We start from the raw sequence: 21,745 nt of genomic DNA, 5'->3' as shown, positions 1-21,745 counted from the left end.
GAGCCCGATGACCACACTATTTTCTTTCAATGTCTTTTCTACAGTGGAGTTCTTGCTGTAATTAAAAATAAAAAGTATAAATGAGAGAAAAAAACCCCACCTTCAAGAAGCTAACTTCCTGCTAATATCCCACGGAATGAAAAGTAGAAAAAAAATAGGATTATTATTTTCCTGGTTTTGTGAATTGGGGGGGGGGGGCACTTTGCACAGCATCAGCAAAGATTTTGGGAAAACAGGAATACAGAACTGTTCAGCCCAGCCCAGCCCAGCCATCTGTGTAGCCCTATGTCCTGCCATGACCAGCAGCATTTCATGCAGAAGACAGTGTGAAAACTGATGGGACATGTGTGGACTGCTCTGTTCTCAGCACGATCCTAGCTTGACCTCTAATAGTTAAAGGCTGACTTACACCCAAAACCAGAAAGCAGAATATTCATTAAATATGACAACGCCAAATATTCTTGGTATCAGAGGAATGTAGCTCAAAGATAACAAAAAAATTGTGAAAATCTTCAACATGTCAGCAGAGAACATTGAAGGGATGAAAGAATGAGGATCGTGGGTGACACCCCCAGCCTCTCGGTCACAGGAAAATCTCACAAACTGAAACTTTACCCAAACAAAACAAAGACTCCAGCACAGCAGGCACAGCCCTCCTTCTTGGGAGAGAATGGGGAGAGAGAACAAATCACCCAAGCCTGACATGAGTCACATCACTTCATGCATGACTGAAAGGTGCTCAGATACTACAGCCATGAGCCCAGGCCAAGAACCTATATAAAGAAAATTTGGCAAGTGACATGCTAAAGCTGTTAAAAAGACTTGCAGGTGGGAGAATGTGGGGTAGAGAAATAAAAGTGAGGGGGAGTTCAGTACCTCTGTTTTGAAGTTTGGCTTGGAGCAAGGAGAGCTTGGAGATATGGAGAGGATGGCCAGTCCCCAGGGCGGCGACTCAGCCCTGCAAGTGCTCAGCAGGAGAGTGCTTTGGGGGCTCCGTGTGTGTACGTGTGCCTCTGTGTGTGTACGTGTGTGTACATGTGGGTGCGCATGTGTGTGCAGGAGGGAACAGGGCTGGAGAGAGAAGAGAGACACAGACAAGCCTGGAGAGCTGCTGGGACAAGGGTCAGCAGAAGGGAAAAGGCGAGGCTTGGTTTAGAGGAGGGATGAGGAGGAAGCCTTGCAGCTCTCCGTTGGGCCTGTGGTGCAGGCAAGAGACAGTCAGGAATGCCCAGCCCACCCATTTCACTTGCTGAACATGCCTAACCCTTCAGTTTTGGAGAAATGCCATCTCAAGGTGCTCTTAAAAACAAAGACAAACACCACTCTGTAATATTTGCAGACTGACTATTGGAGCCAACTCTCCCACACTTTGAACAGCACTGCAGAAACCCTTTATTCCCAAATTTGAACAAAGTCTCTACCATGTTTATAGCCTGTTCCTCACCCACTCTATTGCTCTTACTTAAACTTGCAGACAGTCGTCTTGAAAGTTGGGACACATTTTTCAGGAACAGGTTTCCACATCCATTGCTCTGAACGGCTTAATGGGAACAGCCAGCGTTTAGAAAAGACACTAGTATTATCACCACAAAAGCAATTGTTACGCTGACAGGCTGCTCCTTTCTGTTAGAATCCCAATGGAAAGGTTAGTTAAATTTAAACAAAATTTATTCCCTGAAATTCCGACCATCTTTAACAGGAAAAACTATAACCTCCCTGATGCACGAAACAGCCCTTGCAGCTGATGTCTGAAGCCTGCACCTGTTATTCCAACAGAGGTGACCTCTGAAACAAGAAAGCCATTCTATATAAACACTGAGCTAAGTGACTTTCCCCAGGTCTCCTCAGATAACACCCAAATATCTTTTCTTGTCAAAATCTTGCACTTGTCCCATACTCTACTGAGTAAATCATGGCAACCGGTGACTTATTTGAAGGCTGGAGCCCAAAGCAAGAGGTGCTGGTGCTGAAAGAAGTTTAACCAGTCGTCAGCCTCTAAAATATTAAGCCATAAAATACAAATCTATTTTTACAAAAGCAGTTTTAAATGACCTGTCAAGACAGCTGGTTCCTGATGGGTTCTTTCTTTTTTTGGGGTTGTGGCAGAAGGAATGAATTAAAGGAAAAGAAAATCATTAGGAGATGGCTTCAGTTTACTTCTGTAATACATGGACATCCCGCAATAGGGTAGCAAAATTCTGGGAAGTATTTAAGTCCTGTTCAAGCTTATGAGATTAAGCGTCATATGTCCTCATTCTGGCCTCTTCCCGGGTGTGAATCCTGCCCTGTGAGCGCTGTGAGGATTGGTCTCACAGACCAGAGGAGGACTGCTGCACCAGGCTCGTACCCACCACCACGGGTATTCATCACAGCACGGTCCCACCTTACAGCGCTGCCACCTTCCCCAGCACTCTGGCATTCCCATGCCGTTCACACGGACCGGCCACTGCACCTGGTCTCTGCACAGAGCTCGGATGCTGAGCTTCACACTGGGAAAATTCATTGTGGGCTGTAAGAGGAATAGGTACAATTCAGCCGTGAAATTCTACTTCTGCCAAGTTCGTGGCTGCCTGTTGCACTCCAGGCCAGCTCTGGTGCCTGTAATACTTCAACCAGGAGATCCCAGCTTGCGCATACATAGCTGGGCAGGCCCCAAGCCCCTCCTCTGTGCCATTGCTGTAGAAGACCGGCGTGCCCAAATTCTTCTGCTTGATTTCTTTGCAGATTTCAGCTGCAGAGCAGAGCTATAGTAACCGTGCTGTGCCCGAGGGCTCCTGCGACACTTCTGAGGCCACTCTTGCCATTCGCACACAAAAGGCTGAGATTATCTGATGCGGGGCCAATACTTTATTCCTATCACCTTTTCAGGACTAAAGCTCTCAAACACTGAGGTAAGAATACGGGACTCCCCATTTCTTGCACCTTGAAAATTTCAGATCCGATCTTCTAAGTTAAAAAGAAAATTTGATGAACAGCAATCGTGTCAGCTCCTTTGGGTATATAAACGTCAATCCAATATATTTGTCCTGTTTGCCTGTCTTCTGTCGCAGCAGAGCCGCAGTCAGGGTGATCCTTCTCCCAGTTACACTTACTGTCTCTGCTCTCTGAATCACCTTTTTATCTTGGGTGGCTGTTGTCAGAGGGTGCTGCTGCACGCAGAACCGAGGGCAGAATCCATCCCGCAATCAGACCTGAAGTCGATGATACTGTCAAAGAAAAGCACTAGCTTTGCAATCCTAGAAAATATTAAAAGCTGGTAAGAGGTGGAGTTCTCTGAGGGAGGAGCAGCTGTTTGGGCAGAATCATTTTTGGTGCTGGGGAAGAGTATTTTGGGATACTTGCCTTGCTTTAATGGGAAACATTCGGCATTACTTCATCTGCTACTTGGTTGCGAGCTGAAAATTTGAGGTGGATTTTTATTGCAGAAAGAGGGTGTGGAAAAGTTTATTCAGCACAAAAGTTTAACCTCGCTAACAAGGTCTATAAATTTGCTGCAAGGATAAGGCAATGCCACTCCCTTTCCCGTCTCAATGCTTATAAGGACAAGCATTTAATCAAAACCCACTCTCGTACACATGAGCTGTGGTAGTGGCATTCCTCATCTCCTACTTACAACACAACCTGAAGTTTTAAAACAGAATTGCTTTTAAGGTCTCTGAACATAGTTTCCAGTATTTTCTTAACTGTTTCACAGCTTCTTTTAAAATGCTTTCAACATGTTCTGAAAACTAAATATAAAAGGAAACAGGACTAAAAATTAATGTGAATAAAAAAGAAGGATTGGGCTGAAATTTTGTTTCCAGAAGCTCCTGCTTTCACTGGTGTGAAAGCGAGGAGGGGAGGTCTCAGCCCCCAGACGGATTTTCTGACAAGGCTGAAACCAGCTGAGAGCTTTGATCCAATATCAGGAATCACTTCTCAACAGTTGTCAGGAAAAAAAGAGGCTTCTTCCCCAGAGCAAGTACAAAAGCCCGGTCACTTTGCAAACGTGGGCCAGGCTGGTATTGCTGCCGCTGCCTGACTCGGATCTGAGTGCAGATCCATCCCTTCCCAGGTTGCCATGATCTGAAAGCTTGTGCTTTGAATTTTCCACCCTGGGTTGCCATGCTCTGAAAGCTCATGCTTTGCATTTCCACAGGGCTATAAAAGCCCGTGGGCACAGACCGGGCTTTCAAAATCATTTGAGCCAACCTGTCCTCTGGCACATGGCACTGGGGCCAGCGGCTGATCTCATTTCACTGCTCTGCCACCGGCTCCTGTGCGACATTAGCTAAGTCAATTAGCTTCTGCGTCCATTTGGTTTTCACCTCTGAAAGGGGGACAGTAGTAATTTCCTACCTGTGAGGATAAATATATCAGCTTAGGAAGTGCTCAAATACTAGTGTGATTAGTGCTCCTCTCCATCTCTTTGACAGCCTGTATTTTGCAGCCTGAAAGCCTGTGGTCTGCCAAACCATGAAGGATCAGAGCTGAAGACCACCAGAGCAACTCTTGGACTGGCTGAGCACAGATGCCATCGCAATGAAAGCCAGAAAAACACAGTTTCTCGGGGACCTGACAAGTATGGAAAGAAATGCAGGAGAGGCAAACTCTGGCAGGAAACACAGAGGGGAGCAGAGACCACTCCAGCAGCAAGCTCACTGTATTTTGTATATTGTTTGCTTTAACTCACATGTACATGATGTATTTTAGTCCTTCCATTACCATTCATTTAGGGTTAGAAAAGGACAGTGACCTGATATCTCTGAGGCTTGAACACATGGAGACCATGCTGCAAAGGATAATTATTCATCTGTCAGTCTCCTTTTCTGAACAAGCGATTGCATTTTGGGAGGAGTCTTCCATAGGACGGTTGCCATTAGTAGTCCAGATTTTGGCCCTTAGCAGAAGCAGGAGGTCATTTCAGTTTCAGTCTCGGTGACCAGCATTCCCAGGGCCTTCCTCTATCACATTGTATTCAGTCAGGAGCAGAAAGCTTTTCCCATTTAATAATGCCCAAAATATATTTACACACCAGGAACAAATTGTCAGGTGGTGCTTTTTTTTTGGTTTGTTTGTTGGTTTTTTTCCCCAGGGAACTTACCTTTCTAGTTTATTATGAGGAGAAGGAGGTAAATGAACTATGAAAATTATTACTCATGTTTATGTACCTTGTAGGACCTCTGAGGCATCAATCAAGAGGGGAGCTTCACTGTGCACTATGCAAAGCCGCAGTAAGAGAGAGCACATATCCTGACCAGGTCTGGTCAGGCAGCCGAGACAAACGATGCAGAACGGGAAAGACACTTGTACCTGCTTTACAGAAAGGCACCCAAGGAACCGAAAACTTACGGGCCTCGGCCAGGAAACAGAAGTAAATATCACTTTAGCATTGTGACTGCGCTTTTATTACACCACCAGCTTTTATTTCTTCAATCAAGTACAAGCTGTAGTAAATAAAAATTAAGGGTAAGTTGTTATCCTCCGTTTAAAGATTCCCCAGCCCAGACAACCTAGTGCTGCGGATGAGGAAGCGTCAGGGCTGTGTCTCCGAGGCTGCAGTTCCTTCAACTGGAGAAGAACAGAAATGGACAACACAGATTGTTTTTTTAATTATTATTTGGAGCAAAACAGAGTATTCTAATAATCCTGTCTTACAAAGGAAATGGAAGAGTCTTGGGGGTAATATTGAAAAAATGGTGGGCAGTCCGAGTCATGGCCATATGGTCCTCAAGCTGTGCTGTCAAGCAGATCTACAGATGGAGATGTATTATCTCACATGAGCACCAAGTTGAGCATTGCACTAGGCACTTGTGAATCAGACCAGGAGACCTGACAATGCAATTGACAATTACTATAAAATCAGGTGAGAAAAAGTCATCAGCAAGAATACTCCCTCAAAAAAGACAAAACAGTTGGAGAAAGGACGAGCTTCTGACAGGCTCTGCAGCTTACAGATTCAATACAGAGCATCTAGCAAGTTTAGCAACACCTGAAATGAGAAGGGAAGTTGTTCTGACAAGTCTTAAAAAATTCAGAATCCCGGTCTTTTGATTTTATACCGATTTATTATGTTAAAGGCAAGCAAAACCCATCCCACAGTATCTATATGCTAGCTGGCTATCAAGTGGCATACATGACAAGAATATGGGTGTGTATGTTTGCTCTGAAGAGCTGGATCAAAGGGAAGGAAGAGCTACCAGGAGCAGTGACCTCCAAGCCAGGTGTTGCAAATACACACCGAGACTTTCCCTTCCAAAAAGCTTACCGCTGAAATGGCTGGGCAGGCTGGAGCCATGCGAGCTACTGAGATGAATCAACAAGGTGCTATATATAAACTGGTGGACCACACTCAGGGCTTTAGGACTCTTGTACACCTCCTTCCAGAATACAGCTCTGGTGACAACATGCCAGTGTATCGTGTACTAAGCAAACTGCTGAAGTGGATGCCTTTGCTTTGAGGAGCAGTGCCCCACGACGGCAGAGTCCTCAGCCAGGTAAAGGGGTGACAAACCGGCCACCCTGTATTCAGCGAAGCACGAGGCACCAGTGCCTATGGGGCTCACACTATTCATAGCCTTCCAAGTTTTTACGTCATGAAGGCATGGAGTGCACGGGGGAATAATACAGAGTTTTGTGTGGTAGCTGTATGTGAAAATTCTTTGTTTCATGATTCAGATGATTAATGGCTTACACCTATGGGACAATCATTTACCTGCAAGTCTTGGCTAGAAGCTCCAGGGCATCAAAAGTTTATGAGGCAGCTCTGTGTCAGTCACATGAATCCAGATTTGTGAAGGTGTTTAGTAACCTGCACCTTTAGGTGTCTAAAAAGAATCTTAAAAATCTGTCCCGTAGATTGGCCCAACATTTCAGTGTCTCCACTCGAAAGTTCTTAAGCATCTGGCAAGATTAGCAAAGGACCATTAAGCCACAAATCTTCAATTTTTCAAGCAAACTTCAAAAACCTGTCGCTTCCACATAACATGAACAGGGGTCAAGATGACGTGACCCACCTTAAACTTGCCAACATGGCTGCTGCACGAGCCAGGGGAACGGCTCTGGCGGCTCTGTGAATCCCTGCTCTGGAGTAGGGATCTCCCGGCTTCCCTGTAGTCTTGCGCTCCAGAGCATCCTGAAGCAGATCCAAATTTTAACACAGAGAGTGGAGCCCATGGGCACTTTGGCAGTGCTGTGTGGCACTCGGCCAGCACCACTTACTCTGAGCTCTGTGGCCTCGCTGTGTAATGCACAGAAGGGCTGTTTTGCAGCAACATTTGGATATTGAGTAGGAAGGAAAATATCCCCAGAACCAAAGGCTTTCAGTGCCAGAGCTTCCTGCTGTGCAGCAGGGGTGCAAGACTGGCTTCAGGTACTCAGTTTAGGGCAGGGGCGAGTGACACGTGAGGGACCGGGCATCGCATTCAGGACTGTGAAGCCCAGAGCTCCTCAGAGCGCTTGAGGCAACCACGCCGGGGCAGAGGAAGAACCTCTGCGAACTGTTTGGCTCTTACCACCACCCTGGCTGAACGGAGATGAGAGGACAACGGCCGAAGATCCTGAAAGGCACACAGTTACCACGCACGAGGAGAAATCCTGGAGACCACAGAGGGGAAAAGAATGACCACGCGGTGGGAAACGCCAGCGCGACCCCAGCACAGCCCGCGGAGGGGAACGGCAGCAAGCGCGGTGGTGCTGCCCGCGCTGACGCAACCCCAGCGCCTAGGAAGGGCTGGGCAAGCAGCCACAGAGCACCAGCACGATCGGTGCAGCGGCTGCCTGCACCCTGCCACCATCTCAAAAGGCCGCAGCGAATCCCCCTCAGTTTCGCTGTTTCTTAGCTCAGGGCGCGGGACGGGGAAGGAAGGAGCGGAGTCACTAAGCAGCTGAAGCAGCATGGGCTGAAACGGCTCCCGACAGCCGCATCACGGGCAAACCGATCATAAATCGCAACAGGTCTCGGCGTGGCGCTCACCCGCCGCCGCCACAGACGGGGAGACGCCGCGGGTGGGTGGGGAGGGCTCCGGTCTGCCTCCCGACGGGCGCTCCTTGCACCTACCGGTTGCACCTCCCGCCGGCGGCCCCCGGGCCACCTCGGGTCTGACCGACACCCAGCCGGCACAGCGACCCGGGCTTGCGAGCGGAGGGGGCGGGCGCGGGCAAGGGGCGCTCCTCCACGGCACGGCACGGCACGGCGGGGCCCCGGCCCCCTCCCGCGGGCCCGCGGGCGGCTGCCCCCGCGCCGGCGGGGGAGGGCGGCGGGGCGGCGCGGGGCCCCCGGCTGCCAGGCCGGGTCCTTCCGGCGGCGCCGCGCGAGCGCCCGCCCCGGGCCGCGGCCGCGCCCTCCCCCGCCCCGCCGGGCCGCCCCCCGCCCGCCCCCGCCCACACCTGGCCGGGGCGGGCCCTGCCCGCCGGCTGCGGGCCGACTCGGCGGGTAGGGCGGGCGGCAGCGCAGCGCAGCGAAGGCCGCGGCGGAGCGGAGCGGAGCGGAGCGGAGCTCGGCCGGGAGCAGCGCCGCGCCTCGCCTCGCCGCGGGGCCGTAGCGCGGCAGCCGGGGCCCAGCCCAGCCCAGGTGAGCCCGCGGGCGGCAGGTGGCGGCGCGGCGGCGGGGTGGGCTGGCGGCGGGGGGGGGCGCGGCGCGCGGCCCCGGCGGGGGCGGGCTGGCGGCGGCGCGCGCCGAGCGCGGTCCCGTGCGGCGGCGGCTGAGGCTGAGGCTGAGGGAGCGGAGCGGAGCGGAGCCGCCGGGCGGTCGGCGGGGAGCGGAGCGTGTTCTCGCGCGGCGCCCGGAGGCAGCATGCGGGCGGCGGAGCCCCGGAGCCCCGGTAAGTGGCTCGGCCGCGGCGCCTTCCCCCTCAGCCCCGCTCCCGACGCGGCGGGATCGTCTCCCGGGGAGCCGCCAAACTCCGCCGCCTGTTGAGCCCCGCGGATCGCGGCTCCCGAGCGCCGGCCCCGCCGCCCGCCTCGGCCCCGCCGCCGCCCCGGCTGCCCTGTGGGGGCCGCCGCGCGGTACCGGCGCCCCCCGCCCGCCGGGGCCGCCACGCGGTGCTCGGTGGCCGCCGGCTGCGCCCCGCGGGGCCTCCCCGGGTCGGCGGGGAGCAGCCAGGCACCTGCCGGCGCTACGCCGTGCTGCCGGGGGCGCGGCGGGGGCGCGGGGCTCGCCGCCGCGGCGTGACCTTCCCGGCGGGCTGCGGCCCTCGGGGCAGCCCCGGCGGGCGGTCCTCCCGCGGTGGGGTGGCGGAGCGGGGGAGGGGGGCGGGTGTCCGTGTCCCGCGGGGCGTCCCGGGCGCCGTGCCTCCGCCGTGCGGGGAGGCGCGGGGCGATCGGCAACGGCCCGAAGCGTTTCCCCGCGGCTGGTGCTGGCCGTTCCGCGCCGGGAGGAGGGAGGGCGCTGCAGCGGGGCGCGGGCCGGGCGGCGGGGGGCGGCAGATCGCGCCTTCACCCCCCCGGTGGGGCGAGCCGCCGCCTGGGAGAGCGCGGGGCTGCCGGGCGGCGGCGTCTTGGGTGGCGAGAACAAAGGGCCCCCGGCGGGAGCGGGCAGGGAGCTCCGCCGCTGCGCCCGGGGTGCTAGCTCCCAAAACCGGGGCGGGGGGGTGTTCACCCCCTTCTCCCCCGCCCGCCCTCCCGGGCGAGCGCGGCCGCAGCCTCCCCGGGGCCAGCTCCTGCCCTGCAGCCGCCCCTGCAACCTGTTGGGCCGCCTGCCTGGTCGGGAGCCCCGGGGGGTGCCCGGGGGGGCGGGCAGTTCTCCCCCGCGGGACACCCGGGGGTGCCGGGTTCGCGTGGAGGGGCGCTGGGGTGGGTGCAGGCAGCCTGCGGCGAGCGGGAGTTGAGGCTGAAGGCGAATGCTGCAAACGGGTGTGTTTGCCTTCTTGGTGGTTTCGGCCCCCAGAAACTGTTTTAAAGACCAAGTTCAAGCAGTTCAAATACCTGGCGCAAATTAAATTTAATGAAAGAAAGTATTTCTGCGCTGTTAAACAAAGATCTGTTCCCGCAGACCTCTTGTGTGGAAAAGCTGTGCTCTGTTTCCAGGAGACTGACTGGGGCAGCTGTTTTAAAGTGTTTTGGAGTTTTGTATTTATTTCAGATGTAACCAAATGAAGCTGTATTGTCAGTATCAAATAAAATGTTCTCTTGTCAAGTGTAGAACTGAGATATAAAAAGTGATTTAATCTGAAGATAACTGGATAATCAAAGCTTCAAACGTAAGTTACATTGAATATTTGCTGGTTTAGAGATCTCTGAAGGCGGCTAACTTGAGCAGGGACGGCGAGCGAATATAGAGTTTCCTTATGCTGTGTGTATAACCACCTTTGTTCATTTTTCAAGGTAAATGTTAGAGAAGTGACAAATTTAATTTGAGTTTACTAAGGTCCTGTGCTGCAAATGACTTGGCTGAGTGTCTGGTTACTGGGTGATTGTTCCAAGCCTGCCAGTGTGGCTTTGAAAACAGCTTTTTAAATAAAGTCCATTGCGCTCCTTATGATAATGCAGGAAATGCGTGGCTCACGAGAATAGTTTTATGGAGGCAGCAAGTGTACTTTAATCCTGATTTTATTATTTCTGCCATGGTGGTTTGCTGTGGGGCTGTGGACGTAGGAGTAATAGATAGCCGTATGTTGAAGTGCACGATCAGCAGTCTGAACTTAGTAAGCAAGAAGTAAAATTTGCATGGCGAAACGGCTGGTTTGTGATCTGGGTATGTGGTGGGTGACAGTGTTGGATTATTTAACTTCTCAGTTTCTGCCTTTAACCCACCATCTTAACGTGTGAGTTTCTTAGCCTACGTCACTGGCATGCGTCCTGGTCGTTGAAATAGGATGCAGCATGACCATACACGTGAAGGGGTTAAAACAGCTTATGGCCAAAGAGTTAATGCATCACTTCAGCTCAAGAGATTTTTTTATAATTCAGCTTAGTTACAAATATTGCCATCTGCCCTTTTCTTTGCATGTGTGTGTCCACAGATATATCTTGGATAAATACTTGTTGGGGCTGTTAGCAAAATAGTAGAAGCCACAGACAACATTTTATTCTCATGCGTGTTGCCAGTGAAAATGTCAGTTTCTGGAAGATCAAAGTAGAAGCCGTCCTACATTGTGTCTGCATTTGGTTGTGGGTTGAGAGGTATGTAGGTATTTTTAATTTTTTTTTTTAACTGAGTCCTGCTTTTGCAAATGTGAGATAACTGTCATTGGAAATGCAGAGAAGACCGTCAAAGCTTGTGATTATAAGGAGAAAGATCGAAGCTTGTGGGTAACGGAGAAGAAATGTTTTCCTCTTTGTGTCCACATAATGCAAGGCTGTGGGAAGATATGCTTAATGAGGATGATTATTGCCGTGGCTTTCCATAAATCCACTTGTAATGGAGGCTTTGTACAGTTACTTCTGAATCTGTACATTTAAAAACTGCAAATAGCGATAATGGAGTTGGCTAATAGCAGACTGTCAAGTAAGTGCAATCCTTGTGATAACGTTCAGCCATAGATCTCCATTTAAGTATTACTTTTAAGCAGAAAATGTTTCTTGTAGGTCATAGTATATGCAATTTGGAGGAAAAAACCCACCGTTGTTGTTGCCTGTTCTTGAATCTTAACCAGCTAACTTTAATTGTGCAAAAGGTACTTTTTCTCTCCAGCTTTTTATCAGATAGCAGGAGATCTACAATTCAGTAGATGCATTTGATTTGAATGTAGATAGTAGAAAGGGATAATAATAATAACCAGCTTAAAAAAGCTGGCTGAAGAGTTCTACCCAAGCAGTCAAGGTGTGGCTGTGTGGAAATTAAAGTTGGGACTTGCGCCTTTTGAAGAAAACTCCCCCATAAAGCATGGGAGTGAGCTGAACGCCACTAGGTGAGGGTCTGAGGTGATCTTGTTAATAGTGTTAACCAGGACAAACCGTTCTGCTTCCATGGTTTTTTCAGTGCCTCTTAGAAGCCAGGGTTGAGAGTTAACTTACGCAGGTCTGTTACGCAACTTAAAAATAAAAGGTGAAGGTAAGATAGCAGGGAAGATTTTTAATGTGTTGCCTCACCCCAGTACAGAAGGATGTAAAATCACTTATTATTTTCAAGTAAAGCACTCGTAATAGCTACTGAATGTTTTATATAGTGCTTTGAATGAATGCAGTTTTAACTTATGTAGCTAAGAAACAGCTTTTGAAGAAATCTGACACGTGAGTTGCTTATGTTTATGTTTGGAAGAATTCATTGAGAAATATGTGTGATGCTCACCATCATTGCTTACCCTCCTTTAAGAGCAACGCCTTGACTTTCACCTTTCATACAGTTTGTGAGGGCTCCTTACGTGGATTTACTTTTGCTCAAAATCTGGCCATAAAAGTAAGCTTTGTTTCTACAGATCTTAGTGCAGTGTTCAAATCCAAAATGTATGCTTCCTTTCCAGTAAAAACTTATAATTACATGGGGTGGTAGCTAACTGGAAAGTATTGCAAAACATATGTAAGAATACTGTCGTACAAACTCTAAAACTGACGAATGACTCACTGCGCCAGTGCTGTATCAAATTCTATCTATACACAAGGTTTAAATGACAAGTTTACTTTAGGCGGGGAATATGCAATTTTCTTGTACTCTTTCTTCATCTAATGTCAAGTGAGCTTAATGAAATGGTACATGTGGGCATACAGGAGGCACCAGTTGTAGAGCTTTAATGAGCAAAGGGAACAAGCACTGCTTGGCTCTATTTGTGAAGATGATAGAGATGTAACTATTCTGTATATTAAAAACCAAGTCCATGGTACTGATGCATGTCTTGAGACATTTGTTTCTTTTAATGTACCTCGTCATGATTTGTTTATGTGCATTTACTAACATTTGTTCTATTCCTGTTTTCTATAGGAGAGGGTACTTGTTTTTTAGCAGTATACGTATTTATCTTTACATATTTGTATTAGTTGAGTTTCTAACTGGCATTTCAGAATTTTGGCAATATTTTTGTGAATATAAAATTCAGGTCACTGCCAAAATGAAAACAGGATGATGTTCAGCATGGGAAAGGGGCCAATGATTGTAGGTTAAAGAAGAAGAGACTGCTTTCCACTGCAACAACACAGGTTTTATTCATGCCTATGACTTTGTGATTGTGATTTCTTATAAGAAGCTTCATAGAGCTTTGGAGAGCCCCCCCCCAAAAAAAAAACCCAGGATGTGTAAACAGGCAGTGACATCCTGTAGCTGGGAAGCCTGTGTGAGCTGGGAGGAGGAGAGGGAAGACGGTGGAGTGGAGGTATCAGGGTCTTGTGCTGTTACGTTGTGTCTCACCTGTATGTCTGTGGATGCCAGGGTGCCTGGCGAAACACCCGTGGGGAAGCCTAGCCTGCAAAGCTAAGGAACCCAGTATCCACTCAGCCCTAGGTGGAAGACTTTAAACTCTTCACAACCTCTTCTTTTAATTTCTATTTTAGCCATAATCCATTCTGCCACAAAGCCTATCCCTCTGCTCTCTGTTACTTGTCTTTCTTGGCTGTGGGGGAGACGTAGTGCACATCCTCGGTCTTTGCCTTGCGCTGTTCAGGAGAGCTGTAGTGACCAGTGCCTGCAAGTGGTTTTAGTGTCTGTAGGAACGTCAAAGTCTCCTCGGGCTGTGAAAAGAGGCTAAGGAAGGGAAGCTGGAGCACTTGCTGTTCAGTGTCAGTGTGTGCACAGTGTAACGCCTGTGCCTTGGTAGAAGAAAAAAGGATGAAACAGGCCTTGCTCCTGCAAGGACTCTATTATCTGAGAACTTTTCTAAAGATCAAAAATACAGAGGTAAGTTAGGATTTTTGGAGCAGAGGATGGAAGCAATGTATATAAAAAGCCTGGTGGAGAGCAAAATTGACAAAAGCATCTCCTAATACCTGGGCTTGGTACTCAGAGGAAGTAGCTCTGTTTGCACTTCATGAAAGCATCCAATCCACTGTGTAGCTGAAATACAGCAATACCATTAATCTGGGAAGGGATAGGGTGGTCTCACTCTTATTCTTGTCCTTCAGCAGGCATAGAAGCTTCCAGTTTACAACCTGCCCAAGAGACATTTATTTCTTGGCACAAAATTTCAGCTGCAGCTGGCAAGTGGGTAAGTACTTTCTTCCAGCCTTACTGAGAAAGAGAGGAATTATTTAGGTTGGCACAAGAAGTTTATAGTTCGGAGTTGTCATATGAAATTGAACAGAGAAAAAATGTGAAGGCTGGGCATGTGGCATCGCTCTTTCAAAAGCAGTGCTGGAAATCCCGTCATCACTTGAAACCAAACAAAACATGCATGTGCTTGACCATGGTGAGGAATTATCTATTGGCTTCATAGGCCTCTCTTATTTTTTTTTTACCCTGCAAGTGTAGTGTTTGACACTGAATTGTATGTGTGTATACAAAGGATAACATCTGTTCTATTTTATGAGATCCACATAGCGTGGTTGCTTTTTTATCCCTCCAGTGTATGGATTCTTTTCTCGTGTGTCATCCTTGCTGCTGAAGGCAGCCGGGCACTTAGGCTTTGTAATATCTCTTCCTTCTTCAGGAGCAGGAAGTTATTCATGGGATGGTACTTGATTCTTCGGTTAAATTTCCTCACAAAATTAGGCCTTACAGTGTTTTGGAAAAGCCATTATTTTTCTAGAGGGTTTTGTGAGTAGGGATGGAAGAGGGATGATTGTGTGGCTCTCCTTCTGGAGGAGCGTTGGTAATTGTTGTATCAACAGGTTAGATTTTCTGCACCAACCTAGAAGTATTTTGATAGGATCGTAAATTAGATCTGAGAAGTATGAAAAAGGCTAGTCTAGTGTTTGGATTTTAGAATATATATTTAAAAATATAATTTTTTTTTTACCTGGCAGATATTGTGCTTCTTATCTTTTACCTTGAAGGAGAACCATAGAAGTGGTAAAGAGGATCCTTTTGGACACAGTGTGTTAAGAATGTGTTGAGCTGTTATGTACTTGGAAGACACAAGATGGGGGGGAAAGGAGGAAAAAGTGACCTTGTTTTTGGATGGAGTTGTTGCCTTTTTATAAAGTACTGTTTTCTTCAAATACAAAGGAGTTATGTTTGTTTATATCTTATTAAGTAACATTTGTTTAGTTGTTGCAGAATCAATAACAGTTCTCTTAAGGAAAAACCTGTCATTTATGAATGTACTGTCCATTGTATTTTAACTATTTGTAATATGGAATTTGCAAGATTACTCAAATTGCCTCAAAGATGCATGCAAAATCCAATAATACATTTCCATGTCAAATAAATTTCAGTGAAATATAGAATCATAGGATCGTTTAGGTTGGAAAAGACCTTTAAGATCATTGAGTCCAACCATTAACCTAGCACTGCCAAGTCCACCACTAAACCATGTCCCCAAGCACCACATCTACATGTCTTTTAAATACCTCCAGGGATGGCGACTCAACGACTTCCCTGGGCAGCCTGTTCCAATGCTTGACAACCCTTTCGGTGAAGAAATTTTTCCTAATATCCAATCCAAAATTCCCCTGGCTCAACTTGAGGCCATTTCCTCTTGTCCTATCACTTGTTACCTGGGAGAAGAGACCAACCCTCACCTCGCTACAACCTCCTTTCGGGTAGCTGTAGAGAGCAAGAAGGTCTCCTGTGAGCCTCCTTTTCTCCAGGCTAAACAACCCCAGTTCCCTCAGCCGCTCCTCATCAGACTTCTGCTCTAGACCCTTCACCAGCTTCGTTGCCCTTCTCTGGACATGCTCCAGCCCCTCAATGTCTCTCTTGTAGTGAGGGGCCCAGAACTGAACACAGTATTCGAGGTGCGGCCTCACCAGTGCCGAGTACAGGGGGACGATCACTTCCCTAGTCCTGCTGGCCACGCTATTTCTGATAAAAGCCAGGATGCCACTGGCCTTCTTGGCCACCTGGGTACACTGCTGGCTCATATTCAGGCGGCTGTCAGCCAACACGCCCAGGTCCTTTTCTGCTGGGCAGCTTTCCAGCCACTCTTCCCCAAGCCTGTAGCGTTGCATGGGGTTGCTGTGGCCCAAGTGCAGGACCTTGCACTGAGCCTTGTTGAACCTCATACAATTGGCCTCAGCCCATCGATCCAGCCTGTCCAGGTCCCTCTGTAGAGCCTTCCTACCCTCAAGCAGATCAATGTTCCCGCCCAACGTATGTTATAATATAGATTTCATAACTTATGTTATGAAACATAATTACCATAAACAATGAAAATTAGCCTCTTAAACCTATGAGCTAGAAGGCGTGGAAATAATTTTGTAATATATATTCTTACTGGTTTTGTTGAGACTGTTCTTGGGCACCGCCAAAATTCCTTTACAGTCTTATGTATTCTAATCTCTGTGTTAAAAAAATGTACTTATAAACTTGAATTTAACCTGAGGAGGAAGCGTGCATTGTTGAACATGCATTTTAGATATTGACTGTCTCCTCGCTATAGCCTTGTTTGTGGGTAGCTTCCAATTAATAAGTGCAGACATGAAGAATGACATCTAGGGAGACAAGTATTTCAGCAGATTGTAGAGTTACTGCTTTAATTCTGCCTCTTGACACAAAGGTAGAATTACAAACTTTTGGAGGAAAGTTTGTCACCTTCAATATACTTGTGAGATGGAAGTCTGTTGCTAACAGAATTGCTGCTCTTGTTGGTTTGAGTTTTCTCTGGATTCTGCTACATCTTTGGAGCCTGTAAAACTACGCTTTATGCTTTGGGTGTAGTGTTAAGGTGGAGTACCTATTTGAGGTCTTTTGGCACAAAAAAAAGGCCTTGTAGAATAGCCCTTCCATTGAGCTAATTGCCTGAGGTCTGTCCCATTGCAGGGGGTTTATTTTAGCACGGGTCAGTAGGTGCCAGATCCTACTTCTTCACCCAGACAGGTCGTGAAGGACAGGGAGAGCTCGTGGAAGCCTGTGGCATGACTATGATTTTACCTGCTTTTTTTGGGTTGATACAAAGTGTAGCTTTCTGTTATTTGTAGCTGGATTTTGGATGAGACTGAAGTGAGCGTGGGCTCTCACTGCCCCCGTGTTCGAGTGGGCAGGTACCATCCTTTGCACAGAGATGTCTACCTCCTGACAGTGAGGATCGTGCTCTGTTTTTCTTTCTTTGCTGCTGACTTCCATGGCTATCTGGGTCTGCAGCCGAGGCCGTGACGGCAAGGGGTGCCTCTCACCTGTGCGCAGGAGAAATGCGTAGAAGTGTAACGCACGTGCCTCAGTGATGAAACTTCAGCAGCTCTATAGGAGCAAGCTGTTGCTTCTGATAATTGTTCTTGGCTCCTACTATGTTTCTTACCTGAAGCTTTTTCTTTGTAAACAATGTAATAAAGTGTGCTGCTATACGTGGCAGCGGGCTGTTGTGCTCTTCTAGTGATCCCCCACCCTGGTGTCAGAAAGCTGGGCATCTTTTAAGAACACTTTTTTCTGAAGAGTGATCGAAGGCTTCTTCATTGGCCAAAACCATCTAGATAGATGGGCAAATGTTCTTCTTAAAATGACTTGCACAGAACTACTGGGATCAGCAATTTGACTGCAGTGACCAAAAACGTCTTTAATACACTAGAAATCGTGAATTGTATTTTGTTTGCTTAGATCGTTAGGTGTTCAGGGCAGGCATCATGAATTGTACAGTGTTAAAAAATACATTTCACAGCAGTTATGTTGCCGGAAAGCATTTGTAAATGTAAGTTTGAATTAGAGAGATGTATTTTTTTTTTCTTATTAAACTTCGAAGAGTGGTGCTTAGAGGACCAGTGAATTTTTGATGCTGTTAAACATTGTCTACAAGGAGCAGGTGAGGGATCTCCTGACCTCCTGTTTTTTCCTTTTTTTTTTTTTTTTTTCCCCCTTTGAGCTGATACATCTGTTGTATGTTGGTTTTGGATGTTATGAGAAATGCAGATGTTTTGGTGTTTAGGTGGTATGGTGGGCTGACACAACTGTGTAGGTTATAAATGGCGGATGAGCTCTCAGATATTGGCTTTCTTCGTATCTGAAGTGAGTTAACAGCCTCTTGGATTCTTGTTGCACAGTGTAATTAAAATAAACACTATAATGCTAATCATTTATGTATTTTTGCCTGTGAGTGAAGTTTTAAATTAGAAGTAGCTATACTTCAGTGGAAGTGGATTTTTTTATTATTATAATGTTGCCTATTTCCAGTCTGGTAATATTTCTGTGAGAGTGCATAAAAAATACTGCTAGGCAGATTTGTTTTTGTTTTTTATTACCTAATTGTATATTCTAGTAACAATGTAATTATTGCTTTTAACAAAAACTGCCTGACTTGAGTGTTTAATTCCATCAGACTCAAGCAGTCACTGATGAGGTGATAAATGATAGGTTATATGTAGAAGTGGATTTGCAATTATTTGCTGCTTTGGGGGAAAAAAAAAAAGATGTTTTGTTTCTGTCCAATGACTAATGTTGAAAATCAAAGCGGCGCACCAGATGTTTTTTCTAATGACTGTGGTTCAAGGTCTCTTTTGTATGGAGGAGGGTTTCGACTGATTTCGTCTCTTGGCTTTGAAGTTTCTCTCGCTTGTTAATGCAGCACTCCTCTAAATCTTCTGCTCCGGACTTCTCTGTGGACGGGTTTTATGGAAGAGCTCCTTTCCCAACCCTTCATGTGTCTCGCAGCTCCCCGTTCATCAGGAGACAGAAGGACGACGGCATTTTTACAGTGCGGGCTGAGCACTTCCATTCACTTGTGTTTATTTCATAGAATTAAAACAAGAATAAGTGTTTTGCTTTATTTGTTGATGTCTGATTAGGAATTAGTGGAAGAAACTGAATTGCTGGTGTGATTAATGGTAGGTTTTGTTTCTGATGTATGAAAGGACTCATTGTCTGAGGCTTTTCCTCCATCGCGTTCTGCCTAATCCTGCTAAAATGACGCTAACGATGGCAGCGCTTGAGGCTCCTCGTCTTGTTTTCCTGCGTACTTAACCATACAACTGGAAAAATTTCCTCTTCGAAGGGACGGTTGCTTCTCGTGCCGAATCTGCTGTCACATCGTAGGGGCCTTGCTAGTAAGGTGGGCATTAGTTCGGGAGCTCTAGGGGGGAGAGGGTGGTTAATCTGAAATCTGCAAACTGATCTGATTTATGCTACATTTGGGTTTCAAATCTAGGCCTGATGGTTTTGTTAACACTGTCTATTGTTTACCTCTTTGCAACTGCAGCTGAAGGAGGTGAGCTCCCTCATTCTAACTTTTAAGTCCTCCCAAATTTTTGTTAGCTCAACTTTCTGTAATTGCTGAAGTAGTACTTCTGCAGGGAGGAACTTTAAAATCGCTCAGTGTATGTTTTCAAAAGCAATTTTTAAGTTTGAGGTTTGTAGAAATGAAGACATTTCTAAAGTACATAGCAAGAAATTATAGCAGACACAACTGCTCCTCTTCCAGAAAAACCCTGGAAGAAACACAATACCCTACCCCATGAACACTAGCCTTTCTTTTCCTCTGAATCAGGTTGTCATTCCAAGGTCTCAGAGTGATTTAAAAATATAAAATAAACTCCCCTGAGGAATCTATTAAAAATTATTTGGTTCACTGAACATTCAGTGTACGTTCAGTCTTGGAATCCATTATGTGCCTGTAGAAAGACTTTAAAAATCCTCTCCAATGAAGTTGGTCTGAGTTGTGTCCCTTTGGCAGGTGGGCAAGAGGGAATTTCATTGCTTTGTTTTTAAAACAGAAGTGTGTGGAATCAATACTGATTTTTATTATAGCTGTCTGCTAGTGCCACTGTATCCAGGGGTCATATGTCAGCTCTGCTTTTGTAGTGGCAGCCTTCTCTGTTCCTTTAGTTGAAGTCTGTAGTTGTGGAGCTCTGGAAATAATTGGGAAATGCTGGGCTTTTTTTCCTTTGAATTCAATTTGTAAAGCTTTATTACCTAGAATTAAATTCTTATCAGGTTGAAATGGTGCATAAATTCTTGTTGAGCAGAGACAAATGCTATTAGAAATCGGTGAAACAAAGCCATATTTTAATCCTAGATTTATTTTCATTTCCATTGTTGTACATTGAAAACACTTTGCATCTACTTTGTCCATCTGTATTGGTGTTTTCTTGTTCTGATAATTTTTATAATGGTTAAGTTTGAGAGACAGCGTGTGTTAGATTCCCACTTACAGTGCGGTTGCGTGCTGTCACATGGGTTTTATTTCCAGGTACCTGGTGTAGGTGTTGTCAGTTCCCATCAGCGCATGCTGCCTTTGTGTGCTGAAGAGAGCTGTCATGTTATTCAGCAAAAATATTTCTTTTGGAAGAACTTTCCCATGTTTTCAGCTCATGATGGAGAACTGACATTTGCTTTGTTGGTTTTTGTATGCAAATATTCATAGTTGCTCAGAGCTTGCTAGTTTTTCAGAGCCTAAAGTCAGGTAAGGACTTAAAGAAAACACAAATAACTGGCAGTCCCTCCAGATATGCAAAATTTATTTTATTAACCCACCTGACCCGCAGCATTCGAGAGCAGTTAAATATTTGGATAGTCAGCAGTCCCATTAGTCATGTTTCATTAGGTGATGGCCTCCTCCATTTGGAGTTTACTCTGTTTTGCTGCTGTTGCCAAGTCTTGTGCGATCTTGAAAGGGAGCTGTGCGTGGGGGGCACGGCCGGTGCTTTTGGGGGTGTTGCTGAACCAGGCTCCCGGGAGGATCTGGGGATGCATGTCGCTGCAACAGCATCATCTGCGGTGGGTAGGGGATTGGAGACAAGGGAGAAAATTGTTAATTGTGATTGTCAACACTGTAAAGGTTAGCTGTTAGATAAAGCTACTAACCTAAGCAGAAATAGCACGCTGCCCTGAGAAGTGTAAAAGACTTGTCAAAACCTAATCTAATCTCCTGCATTAACTGTACATTGCAATAATGAATAAATGAAATTCCAGCAAGCTGAGATGGTCCAATTTTAATAACTTCTCAAAAAATCAAAATGAAGCATTGCGCTGGAAGAGGCATATCACGGTTATCCAAATTTCTTTCTATAGAATTGTTTTTAATTTTATGCGAGCATACACTAACGGTTTAAAAACTCATTTGTCTCCTTGTCAGCAGCTTGACCAGTATTTTAATACAACAGACATGGTTTTATCTTGAACTGGTCTTGTTTTTCAATGGGTGTTGCAGCCAGCTGGAAAATTGTTTGACTTATTAACTGCTGTGGTTTTGATGCAGTGTCTACTGTAAGAAAGTAAAATTTATGTAAAACCAGTGGCGCTTTCAATTGTTGTATTTCCATTTTGATTCGAGGGGAGGGGAGCAGGTGTTTATGCTGAAGCACTCAGTCTTGCCCTTTTTCTGAAAACTGGTGGTAACTCTCTGTATTATGACTAGGTAAAATTCCTATCCTCACCAAAATCTGAGGAAAGTAAGGAGGAAATAGCTGCTGCAATTTTAACTTGGTGCATTTCTGGATTAATTGCTGAAGAAATGGTAAATTCTGGTAGAAATATGGCTAGTAAGTTTTATGGGAGGAAAAAGCTAGTAAAAAAAAAAAACAACCCAACCTCTTGGCATTCAAATGTGGTTTTAAACATGCTGATAGTACCTTTCTGTCTATTCTGGCAAGAAAAAGAGCATGATTATAATGTGTTTTCATCGTACAGGTTTTGTGAATGACTAGATGGGATTCAGCTCTGAATTCCTGACTTTGGAGTGTCCAAATTGTGCATAATTAGCTTAAAAGTCAGTTTTTGGAGACTCAAATGTTTCATAGGAAAATTAATGAGAAATTTTGTGTAATGTACTATTCTTTTCAGTATGCTTTTTTCACCTGAAATTACGGAGTTATAAAT

At 46.5% G+C, this 21,745-nt stretch overlaps 1 protein-coding gene and 1 long non-coding RNA gene across 6 annotated transcripts in view; one reads left to right on the top strand and one right to left on the bottom strand.

Moving 5' to 3' along the window:
* Positions 1 to 5,201: 5,201 nt before the first annotated feature.
* Positions 5,202 to 8,290, bottom strand: LOC140654499 (uncharacterized). Its single transcript, XR_012043427.1, has 5 exons — positions 8,039 to 8,290; positions 7,494 to 7,575; positions 6,996 to 7,114; positions 6,695 to 6,882; positions 5,202 to 5,550 (listed from the first exon to the last, which is right to left on the bottom strand). It is a non-coding gene; the product is annotated as an uncharacterized lncRNA (long non-coding RNA).
* A 73-nt stretch (positions 8,291 to 8,363) lies between these two features.
* PTPRF (protein tyrosine phosphatase receptor type F) overlaps positions 8,364 to 21,745 on the top strand; it is a 393,615-nt gene continuing 380,233 nt past the window's right edge. For 2 of the 5 annotated variants that reach the window (XM_072867821.1, XM_072867824.1), the window contains exon 1: positions 8,364 to 8,551. The gene's annotated coding sequence lies outside the window, so the exon portion shown is untranslated. Of the gene's footprint in view, positions 8,552 to 8,657; positions 8,802 to 13,968; positions 14,052 to 21,745 lie in introns of those variants that run through there. The other 3 variants (XM_072867825.1, XM_072867823.1, XM_072867822.1) reach the window with 3 other exon arrangements.

The sequence above is a fragment of the Ciconia boyciana genome, chromosome 7, assembly GCF_034638445.1.
Source record: "Ciconia boyciana chromosome 7, ASM3463844v1, whole genome shotgun sequence".
In the NCBI taxonomy this organism is placed as follows: domain Eukaryota; kingdom Metazoa; phylum Chordata; class Aves; order Ciconiiformes; family Ciconiidae; genus Ciconia; species Ciconia boyciana.
This window is presented reverse-complemented; position numbering and strand designations above follow the sequence as displayed.